The sequence below is a fragment of the Carex rostrata genome, chromosome 9 (genome assembly GCF_964058835.1).
Source record: "Carex rostrata chromosome 9, lpCarRost1.2, whole genome shotgun sequence".
NCBI lineage: Eukaryota > Viridiplantae > Streptophyta > Magnoliopsida > Poales > Cyperaceae > Carex > Carex rostrata.
In genome coordinates this window covers 12,499,472-12,510,751 of record NC_135926.1, presented here as the reverse complement: position 1 = coordinate 12,510,751, position 11,280 = coordinate 12,499,472, and positions in this window count along the sequence as shown.

The following is an 11,280-nucleotide window of genomic DNA, read 5'->3' as shown; positions in this document are numbered from 1 at the left end:
TATTTATGATTATGTATACCTGTTTGCATTGGTATTGTTTGGGTTTCATTTTTGAATATAGAGTTTGATTGCAAGTCCAATAATCTAAACTGTGGCAAATTTCGCACTGAGAATTTATTCTCACCCCCACCCTCCCGATTATTTCCAGGTTTATTTCACGGATGCAGCAAATGAGGATATTGGTAATGCATATAAAAGATCCACTGCCTTGCGTGTATATGTGACACTTGATAGATACACGCGGCAGGCTGTCAGACCCCGGGGATTTGGGGTGTGACAATTACGATTAAATCTTATAATATAATATAATATTATGTTGTAAATCCGGACGGGTTAAATATTATATTATATTATATTATATTATATTAGGATTTTATATATATTATATTATTTTTTGTTTTTTATATTATATTATATTATGATTTTATATATATTATATTTTTGTTTTTATACTATATTATTATATTAATATACTTATATATATATTATATTATGAATAGAACTAGTTTTGTTGTGCTTAAGCTCACCAAAGTGTTTGGTGAGCTTAACTCCAAAACTTATTAAATCGGTTTCAAATGACGAATCCAAACCGTTAGAACCTGCCTATCTTGCGAGTGATGCATCTACATGTGAAAATTGTAAACATTTGAATTAATTTAGTATAAAGTCAATCGGTCAAAATTAAAAGGTTAATAAATTAATTTTAGTGCATTTATTTTTTGAACGTTTTTTTACCGCTTGACTTTATACTAAATTAATTCGAACGTTTAAAATTTTCACATGTAGATGCATCACTCATAAGATAGGCGGATTTCAACGGTTCGAATTCGTCATTTGAAACCGATTTGTTGGATTTTGAAGTTAAGCCCACCAAACACTTTGGTAAGCTTAAGCACAACTAAACTAGTTCTATTCATAATATAATATATATATATATAAGTATATTAATATAATAATATAGTATAAAAAACAAAAAATATAATATATATAAAATCATAATATAATATAATATAAAAAATAAAAAATAATATAATATATAGAAAATCTTAATATAATATAATATAATATAATATAATATAATATTTAACCCGTCCGGATTTACAACATAATATTATATTATATTATAAGATTTAATCCTAATTATATTATGAGGATGGTTCAAATGCACCCAAATTTTTGTGCACCCAAATGCACCCTATCTTTCAAATCTTTTTTCTCCGTTTTCAAAGTCCAAATAGTCAATCCGAACCGTTAGATGCGATCTATATATTAAGATGTGCTTGGAGACCAAATTTTACATTTTTTGGAATTTGTTTACTATTTATTAAACCACTTTGAATATCGCTGATCCAATGGTCCAGAAAATGTAAAATCAGCGATTTTCAAAGTGGCTTAATAAATAGTAAACAAATTTCAAAAAATGTAAAATTTGGTCTCCAAGCACATCTTAATATATAGATCGCATCTAACGGTTCGGATTGACTATTTGGACTTTGAAAACAGAGAAAAAAGATTTGAAAGATAGGGTGCATTTGGGTGCACAAAAATTTGGGTGCATTTGAACCCTCTTATATTATATTATATTATAATATACAACATAATATACAACATAATATTATATTATATTATAATATTTAATCCTAATATAATATCATATCCTGGACGGGGTTACTTAACCCGTCCGTTTTTTTTTTTTTTTTTTTTTGTGATCCGGGACGGGACCTCTTAACCCATCCAGGATTTATTTATTATTTTTCGGTCGGGACGGGACGCCTTAACCTGTCCGGCTTTTTGTTTTTTTTTAATTTCCGTGAAGGTTGATTAGGTTGGTGTAATCACATATTAACGGACGGGTTAATTAGACCCGTCCGGTGGGACGGGTTGTGTTACGTTAAAAAAAATAATAAAAAAAAAAAAATTGTGTGTGACATTTTGAAACGTTGTGTAACGTTTTAAAACGTGTGTAACGTTTTAAAACGTTGTGTAACGTTTTGCTCTGTAAATTTTGATCAAAAATAGCAACGGTATGAAGGCTGGATTCAATTAAAACGTTATAACGTTTTAATAAACGTTGGTAACATTTTATACACCAAATTCTGCGTTTGATCACTCTTTCTTGCGTTTCTCACCAGCAGAATCGTTATAACGATTTACCAAAACGTTATAACGTTTTATCCCACAAAATAAGGGTCTATTAGCAAAATTCCTGTGTCTCTTTCTCTCTCACTTCGTCCCTTCCCCCTTCTCTTGTGTGTTCCACCAAAGGAAGAAGAAAAAGAGAGAGAGAGCTCCCTCTCCCTCTCAAACCACCGAAACTCCCAAGAAAGTGAAGAAGGAAGCGAGAAGCCGGCCGAATATCTCTCCTAACTCTCCCATTGGTACTCATTTCTCTTCTCTCCCCCTCTCAAAACCCGAATTTTCACCATTGTTACGGTTCTTGCTTAAACCCGAAATTGGTGCATCATTTGTGAGTAATCCCTCTCCTTTGAGCTTCTTCGTTGTTTATTTGGCAAATCTTCTCTCGATTTCATCTCAATTTCATATTACCATTTTAGGGTTTTGAACCACATCCGAATTTTGGGAATAATTGTGAATTGTTTAGTCCAATCCAACCCAATTAGAGGTGTTAATTGGTAAGATTCCTTTCTCTCTTGCCAAATCTGAAATTATTTTGGTTTCTAATTGATTTAGGGCTAGTATCTTGGATAAATCGTTGGGTTACCTCTCAAACCCTATATATGTACAACTATCCAAATTGGTATGAAAACTTAATTAGTAAGATGAGAAATGATTAAACGGGTATTCTTGCAAAATGTTGCATAATTAGAATTTTGTATGGTTTAGAAGACCCAAACGTAAACAATGTGAATTTTATAGGTATGAGTAATAAAGATGAATGACAAAAGTATATGGATTTCGTTCAGAAAAGTATAAAGCAACTCATATAACTCAAGGGTATCAATCGTCGAACAATGATTAAAATCAAGTATATATGTAATATAGGTGTAGGCTCGGTTGAGCAAGACGTTGCGGGACCATTCGAGACGTCCGAATCGTAAGCGCAATATACGCTCGTCGTAAACAGGTGCGGGATTCTTGGACTTGTTTGATATTTCATTTTCAGGAATTAAACTGTTTATTCGTTTGTCATGTTGAATGCTTAATTGTTGCATACTTTGAAATTCATGCTGCATATTGATTCTTGCATAAATGAGAATGATTGAATTGTTCGGTTAAGGTTATTTGGCATGTTGGTATGGTTATTAATTGATTAGTTCTATTAATTGTTCTATACGTGAATGAATCCGCCAGACCGACCTGTTTAGGCGGCTGGATTAAGGTGACGCTGCTGACTTATGCGTTGACCTGTTATGAATTTGCCAGACCGACCTGTTTAGGTGGCTGGATTAAGGTGACGCTGCTGACTTATGCGTTGACCTGTTATGAATTTGCCAGACCGACCTGTTTAGGTGGCTGGATTAAGGTGACGCTGCTGACTTATGCGTTGACCTGTTATGAATTTTCCAGACCGACCTGTTTAGGTGGCTGGATAAGGTGACGGTGACCTATCCGTTGACCTGTTTAATGAATTTTGCAAGGCTGATAGCCGACTTTGGTTCTATTTGAATGAAATTGCAAAGTTGAGCAGTATGGCTGACTTTGATTCCGTGTGATTGCATTTTTGTCAAGTTGACCTGTATAGGTGACTTGTAACCAGACCTTAGGAAATGGTTAAGCCAAACAGCTACAGATGGGTGTCAGATAAAGGGTCCAGCTTGGTGGGCCATCTGTAGGTGCCAGTAACCCTACAGATGTGGGTTTGATAAAGGGTCCAGCTCGAAAGAACATCTGTAGTTGTTACCAGCCCTAATGAGTCGAGTTAAGCCAACTACGTATTTATTTTGGAAATTCACCTTGGAAATTCCGTAAACTATGATTCGGTTTATTATTTTGTTGTCGAGCATATGCATTCCTTTTTATTATGAATATGTATTGGTTTGAATTGCTATTGAATGGGTTTCATTTTTTAATATGGAGTTTGATTGCAAGTCCAATAATCTAACTGTGGAAAATTCGCACTGAGAATTTATTCTCACCCCCACCCTTTGGGTTATTTTACAGGTTCTGGTGCGACTGATTCCGGGGAGGTACGCAAGTAATAGGCCTTTGGTAGTATACCCTTATATGACCCTAGATATATATATTTTGTTGTATAGTTCTAGGTTAGGCCTTGTGGTTGGTATCCGGATGAGATACTTTTGATGTATTATATCCTGACCGGACTGTGTACTCTGATTTATATATATAAACTTGTTTTGTATTATTTATTGTCTTGATTGTCTGAGTGGAAATGTTAATTGCCTTGTAAGCATACACGGCATTGTATGCTTACGGCGGGGCACTGTCGCGAGCCGTGGCCGCGGGGTGTGACAGGTTGTGACAACCCGATCTACCTACTTTTCGCAAATATTCAAAAGTAACCCCGTTTTTCGATATTTATTTTATTTTATTTCTATTAATAAAAAATTCGGTGTGTTTAACACTTCTAGAGCTTTGATTTTGACTTCCGAATTTTATGTGATGTGCTTCACAGATTTTTGAAAATGATGGAATTTGCTGAGGAATTCCATATCCTATGAGTTAACATTAAATTTACGTTTGAATCACGATTTTCTGATTGAAATATGGATCAATTTGATTTGAGATGAAATATACCACTAGTGGAAAAATAGGAATCAGGATCGGCCTATCTGGATCGGCTATAAGAAACAACCGATACTAATACCTATCTGGATCGTTCTTATTAATAAAACCGATCCTAAAAACTAATAAGATCGGATTTTTTGGTCAACTGATCCTAATTTATGAACTTTTAGTATCGGTTCTTATTAAAAATCGATCCTGATAGTATCAGAATCGATTCTAACAAACAACCGATCCTAATTAGCATATATTAGGATCGGTTGTTTATAAACAAACGATCATGATACTATTAGGATCGGTTATTTGAAACAACCGATCCTAATACTTTTTTTTTTCAAAGTTAGTTCTGCAAAGCAAAAAAAAAAATAGTATTAGGATTGGTTGTTTATAAACAACCGATCCAAATAGTATCAGGATCGGTTTTTTATAAACAACCAATCCTAATACTTTTTTTTTCAAAGTTTGAAAAAAAAATAGTATCAGGATCGGTTTTTTATAAAAAACCGATCCTCATACTAATTTTTTTTTGGCAGAACCAACTTTGAAAAAAAAAATAGTATCAGGATCGGTTTTTTATAAAAAACCGATCCTGATACTATTTTTTTTTCAAAGTTGGTTCTGCAAAAAAAAAATATATATATATATATATCAGGGTCGGTTTTTTGTAAAAAACCGATCCTAATAGTTTTTTTTTTTTTTGCAGAACCAACTTTGAAAAAAAAAATAGTATTAGAATTAGTTGTTTCAAATAACCAATCCTAATACTATTTTTTTTTTTTGCAGAACCAACTTTGTGTGGTGCGCTGTATGTAGTCTATATTCTTTTTTTTTACAGAACCAATCAGTTGTTACATTAATTCTTTTTGATGAAAATTAATGTAATTTATATTATTAAAATTTTTGTGATAATATAATTAATTATTTGACATTGATATTTCATTTTGAAGTCATTTTGACTATTGAATTTTTTTTATACAATCATGCATGATGCATCAATGACTTGTGCCATATAATAATATACATAGGACTTGAACCTTTGTTGTGTGGGGTTGTGAAGGAACGGATACGAACATCAGCATTTGGTCGATCGGAACTGTTAAAATGAAAGAATGTCATATTAATTTCACCATTATAAAATTTGATACAATTCGGGATTCATTTACTAGTTCATCAAAGCAAAACAATATAGCAACATCACACGGCCGTAAATAGTTTACGTTGGATCAAGACTTACAGTTGTCGGGCCTTCGGCACTTTTACATTATTAATGTTCCATGTTATATCTTGATCATTTTAAAAATTATTACATGTCATTTAATTACAAACCCACCGTTGGATGATCATGCAGAAATGAATGGTCTGCATTCCATTTAACAATTTGATGCCATTAATAATAATAAAATTGTACAAAATTGATCATGGTAGAGTTGATTTGGCCATACAAACACAAATAAATAATTTTTATATTTTTCACATTTTTCTTAATATTTATCCGTGTACATGCATTACCAAACAGAAAAGAAAATAAATGGTAGCCGTTTGATGGTTGATAAACCATCAATATGAGTGGGGTTTACCTCAATGATTTTTCTCATATATAGTATCAGGATCGGTTTTTTATAAAAAACCGATCCTGATACTAATTTTTTTTTGGCAGAACCAACTTTGAAAACAATTAGTATCAGGATCGGTTTTTTATAAAAAACCGACCCTGATACTATTTTTTTTTTTTTTTGCAGAACCAACTTTGAAAAAAAATATTATCAGGATTGGTTTTTTATAAAAAAAACCGATCCTGATGCTATTAGGATCGGTTTTTTTTATAAACAACCGATCCTGATACTATTTTTTTCAAAGTTGGTAAAAAAAATAGTATCAGGATCGGTTTTTTATAAACAACCGATCCTAATGATAACTCCCTATATAACCTGCTTAGGGTTCTTCTTATTTTCATTTCGCGCCTCTCATTTTCAACTTAGCGTCTCTGTCTCTGTGTCTCCGTATCTCCCTCTCAAATCTTCAGTACTCTTTGTCTCTCTCTCTCTCTCTGTCTCCGTCTCTCCCTCTCCTCCGTGTCTCTCTCTCTTTCTCTCCGTCTCTTCCTCTCAAAGCCGAGCCTCTCGCACCTCCGGCTCAATTGTGTCAGTTTTTAATTTTTTTTATTGTTTCAAAAATTAATTAATGGTGTTTGTATATTGTTTTACAGTCTTGAGGACATCTCTCTCAAGTTACTTAATCATCCGGCCGATCAACTATCATGGTATTAGCTTTATCTAATTTTCTCATTATTATACTTTTAAAACACATTTTTTTGTATTTTTTATTGGAAAATATTTTTCCATCTAATTGTTACCATTGTTTTTGTTTTTAGGGTCTTTTTTAATCTCAAGTGATGTGATTGCAAAAGAGGTAATTATTGATTTTTTTATTGTTGTGCTTTACATTAATTGCATAAATGTGTATATTGCATAAATGTGTGTTAATTGAAGAAATAGCCCAATTAGTCACTTGTATGTTTGTTAATTAATTTTTTTTTGGATTTAAATTTCTTGTTATAATATGTAATGCTTCACAAAACTTTGTATGAACATGAATTTTTTGTAATAGTTTAAGATGTGTATGATAATTAATTTAGGATGTGTAAATGATATTTGATTATTACTTCTTATTGTGCAAAAAAAAAAAAAATTTAGAGTGCTAGCTAGCAAAATATATATGGAAGCTAGTCAAATAAATAAAAATATTTTTTTTAGCTTCAATAAAACATCAAGATCGGTTATTTTAAACAACCGATCCAGATTACTACTATTAGGATCGGTTGTTTACAATAACCGATCCTAATTCTAAAAAAAAAAAAAAAAACTTTTAGGATCAGTTATTAAAAAATAACCGATCCTAAAAGTTTTTTTTTTTTTTAGAGAATTATATCAAGATCGGTTTTACAAGAAAAACCGATCCAGATACTTAACTATCAAGATCAGTTTTTATGTAGAACCGATCCTGATAGTCTCATCTGGATCGGTTTTAATGAAATCTGATACTAATTGTGTTTTTTTAATTGGTATTAAAAACGGGGGAAAAAAATATTAGGATCGGTTCTCCGATATAACCGATCTAGATAAGTACTTATTAAGATCGGTTGGGTACAAAATACAAAACCGATCCTGATAGTATCAGTATCGCCTTCATCAAGATCGGTTATATACCGATACTAATAGGCTTATATAACCAATCCTGATTCCTTATTTTCCACTAGTGTACGGAACAACTTTAATAGTCGTGTGGATTTTGATTGGACGGTTCAGATCTAAACATAAATACTCTGTTATATACCTTATGTGATACGAATTCAAAGTTGCGTGCTACTTTCTAATATTAATTTAATTAGAGAAATCTATCACGTTAGAATACTAAAATACGAATACTAAAATACAAATAACTATTGTTAACTGCATACAAATCTATCACGTTAGAATAAACAACACTAGCTAGTAAAGTCCGATAGAGATGATCCTTCTACAAGAGTCATAAACGCACAAGAAAATATATAAGACAAAATAATTATTTTGTTACATGTAGAATGTAGATCGAGTAGATAGAACATAAAATGAGCTATATATATATCAGCATGATGTCTATTCTAGCTAGCTTTCTATATTTCTCTGTGTCTCGATAATGTGGATTCATTTTTTTTTGTAATACGGTAAAAACATCTGTACGTATTGCAAGTAAAATCAATGATTTAAGTTGAAGACTGCAAGGCAACACATTTAGATACAACGGGAATCGTTGCACCAAAATGTTGTGCAATAAAAATGTAGCGGATCGAAACAAGAAAACCAAAGAAAAAAGAAATGACATCACAATTTGTTTCACGGACATCAATCATTGCCGAAAAACCATTAAATGATTCAAGTTTGAGGAAAGGGAGTCAGCATCGTCTGCATTAACTCAAAAGAGTATCCTTTGAGTTAATATATATTGGCGGTCTGATTGGAAACGGAGTTCATCTGATCTGCCTAAAACATAGAGAAATATTTAATATTAGTGCAGATTTAATTCGTACGAATATTGAAGTTGATCAGACGGTCCAGATGCATTAACTCAAAAGATTCCTTATTATTATGTAATAGTCTATACTTTTATTTATTGCTTCTATGCAGGGTTCTAAATAGCTAGCTATAGCGGCGCTATAGCTTTTCCGTACCATAAACGCTAAGCTATGAGATAAAATTGCGCTAACTCAGCTACGACCGCTATAGCTATAATAGCTTATCGCTATTACCGCTATATGAGACCCGCTATGCTACATGTTTTTTTTTTGCAATTTATATGGACTTCTTTACTTCTATTATTATTTCTAATGCTACATGATCTTCTACGATAAGTATACTAAACCAAACAATATGCTTCTATTTTTATTTGTGATTTATTCTATCATTCTATATCGAGAAATATTCAAATACTAATTCTTCATTTTGATTACTCTTTTTATAGTATTCATTTGTAAAATTATTATTGTTCGTTTCAATTGAAAGCTGATTTTGATTATTATTATAATTATAAAATGTTTAAATATGTATATTGACTTCATTTACCTGATAAAATTAATTGCTCTTTGTCTATTATAATATTTAATACCATGAAGTATAAACTATTAAATAATGTTACTTTTTAGATTTTTTTTTTCTTTCTTATTTGTGTAATTGATAAAAAATATAGACTTAGATTAGTTGTCATTTAGTTGTTACATCAATTCTCTAATATTGACTATGTTGATAATTAGTAGAAATATAGAATATAAAGTTTGAAAAGGAAAAATCGCTATGTGTGATACCTTCCGCTATAGCTACGCTATTCGCAATAACTTTTTTTTTTGTCTCCCCGCTATGCCGCTATAAACGCTATTTAGAACCTTACTTCTATGTCATTCCTTCATGGTGGTCCAGTAATAGTGATTCAAAAGTTTTATTCTTTTTCAATGGAAATAAAATGAAAAATAATATACTCAATTTGAGAAATTCAATTTCTTAAAATTAAGTTATCGTCAATATACCTCCCTACTGTTCTAATAATAGTCTATTTTGTTTTTTTTTAATATTTATCATCTAAAGAAGTTGATGTTTGGTATGATATTATTTGCTTAGAATTGTAAAGTTATAGTCACTTTGTGTTTGCACAAATATTTTTAATTTTATCTTAAAGTATTAAGTGGCACTTTGCATCTTCGTCTTTGCTCAAAAATGGAAATTGACAGAGCTATTTCAAATTAATTGCGTACATTTATATCTCACAAAATTAAAGTGTATGTAGAAACAACAAAATTAATTGTTAATGAACTTTTTGTACTTTCAGAATTCAGAGAAAAATCAAGGGCTTTTATGTAAAGGTGCTCTACATATACATGCTTGTTGAGCTCTAAAAAGTTGGTCATTTTTGAGTTAATGGAATTGGGGTTGAATGACCATAGATTTACTTGGTCGAGGTGCTAACTCTTTATCTAGGATACAATCGGATCATAATCCTATTATTGTTAGTACCAATGCAGTTTTCTTTGTAGATCAAAAATCTCTTAGGTTTGAGAAGGATTAGTTACATCAAGAGGGTTTCTCGGAGTTGTTAATTAAGTGGTGGACCTCATATACTTTAACTAGTGATATAGGAAATAGTTGGCAATTAAAACTTCAATTTATGAGACAAAAACTACGGGGTTGGAATAACAATCTTAGAGCTTCACAAAGGAAAACTAAAACACAATTGCTACATAAGTTAGATAGGTTTGAACGTTTAGCTGAAATGAACTCTTTGGAAGAGGTAGACCAACAACAATGGCAGGAGTGTCAAATTGAGTTAAAACAGTTATTTAGAGATGAAGAGACATATTGGCAATGTAGGGCTAAGACTAAGTGGTTGGTTGAAGGGGATGCTAACACTAAATATTTTCATTTAAATGTTTCTATTAGGAAAAAGAAAAATTCTATTTTTGCTCTTATGATTGATGGAGTTTTGGTCCAGCGTGTTAACTTAATTAGGAAGCATATCACTTTATTTTATCAGGAGCTATTAGGTACCACTACTGTTAGGAAAGTTTCAATTCAGTCTTTATGGGCTGATTCTGAGAATTTGACTTTTGAGCAGCAACAGGCTTTAGAATCTCCTTTTACATTAGAGGAAATTACAAGAACAATTTTTTCTTGCAATCCATCAAAGGCCCCAGGGTCAGATGGGTTTTTTTTCTTATTTTATCAAACATTTTGGGCTGAGATTAAACATGATTTTATGAAACTAGTTACTACTTTTTATAATAATTAGCTGGATTTAGGAAAGATTAATATGGCTTCTATATATTTAATTCCAAAAAAAGACAATGCAACTGATGTTAAGAATTTTCGACCAATAAGTTTGATAAATTGTAGCTTGAAAATAATTACTAAATGTTTAACTGATAGACTTTCTTTATATATGGATTCTCTAATTGATTCTTCTCAAACTGCTTTCATTAAAGGTAGACTAATAATGGACAATATTGTGGTGACCAATGAGGTATTACATACGGTTAGAGTAACTAAAGAGAAG